This window comes from Chiloscyllium plagiosum, unplaced genomic scaffold, assembly GCF_004010195.1.
Source record: "Chiloscyllium plagiosum isolate BGI_BamShark_2017 unplaced genomic scaffold, ASM401019v2 scaf_33693, whole genome shotgun sequence".
NCBI classification, from domain to species: domain Eukaryota; kingdom Metazoa; phylum Chordata; class Chondrichthyes; order Orectolobiformes; family Hemiscylliidae; genus Chiloscyllium; species Chiloscyllium plagiosum.
This window is the reverse complement of record NW_025137909.1, coordinates 1-1,209: the sequence shown is the minus strand read 5'-3', so window position 1 is coordinate 1,209 and position 1,209 is coordinate 1. Positions and strand designations below refer to the sequence as shown.

The following is a 1,209-nucleotide window of genomic DNA, read 5'->3' as shown; positions in this document are numbered from 1 at the left end:
GCACACAACATCAACAATGTTCAGCATACTACATTCAAGAGCATGTGGCATGGTTTTTATATACAGTGAAGTTCCGATAATGTTATGCAAAGGCAAATTGAAATTCAGTTTAATTAGTAAAGTCGCAAGAATCCAGAGTAAGATTCAAAATGTCTGAAATTCACTTTTATTACCTTGGGCAGAATTCCAGCCCAGCAAAGGGGAAATCTGCCCCTGAATCCCCAGCATCCATGCAATTGCTTGCTCCATGTGTCCACTTGGAAACCTATGTGAAGGAACATTCAAACTGAAGGAGAACTTGTGAGAATCCTCTGCTGTCTGATCTAAAGCTGAAACAATTAGATTACTTACAGTGTGGAAACAGGCCCTTCGGCCCAACAAGTCCACACCACCCCGCCGAAGCGCAACCCACCCATACCCCTACATTTACCCCTTACCTAACACTACGGACTATTTAGCATGGCCACTTCACCTAACCTGCACATCTTTGGACTGTGGGAGGAAACCGGAGCACCGGGAGGGAACCCACGCAGACACGGGGAGAATGTGCACACTCCACACAGTCAGTCGCCAGAGGCGTGAATTGAACCCGGGTCTCTAGCGCTGTGAGGCAGCAGTGCTAACCACTGTGCCACCGTGCCGCCCACAAACAAGAGCTGTCTATTCGTGCTGGGAGGGAAGCGAGGTGGAGGTGAGACCAAAATATTACTTGGCGTTTATTTCATATTGTCCTTGTTGTGATTGTTTAAAAACCCGGGCCAGAAATGTCACAGACACAAAGGAGCAGAAGGCGGCCATTCTTAACACCGATCCTGCCCCGCCACGGCATTCGATATCATCATGGCTGACACAACAATGTTAAGTCTTTTTCCAGCCCATCCACGTCATCGTGTTGCCTAGTTGCTAGCAGATATTTATCGATCTCTATCATATATAGACTTCGAAAATGTAAATCTGTGAGAGGAAAATGTTCCGTTTTGAGACAGTGGGTTTCTGCACGAATATTGTTGCATTTTCAGATGACAGCCGTGTCTGGTCTGACCACTTTGCAATACATAAATTAAAACTCGACTCTAATGGGATTTGAACCCACAACCTTTGAATAGCAACTTGTACAGAGATGTAGAAGTCCAACGCGCTTTCCATTGCGCCACAGAGCCGCGCACAGAGTGAGCGTTAAGCACACAAGTTTGCCTTTGACGCATTGCG

At 46.6% G+C, this 1,209-nt stretch overlaps 1 non-coding gene across 1 annotated transcript; it reads right to left on the bottom strand.

Annotated features, from left to right (window-relative positions):
• Positions 1 to 1,068: 1,068 nt before the first annotated feature.
• Positions 1,069 to 1,160, bottom strand: trnar-ucu. The gene is given in 2 exon segments: positions 1,069 to 1,104; positions 1,124 to 1,160. It is a non-coding gene; the product is annotated as a tRNA-Arg (tRNA).
• Positions 1,161 to 1,209: the final 49 nt, after the last annotated feature.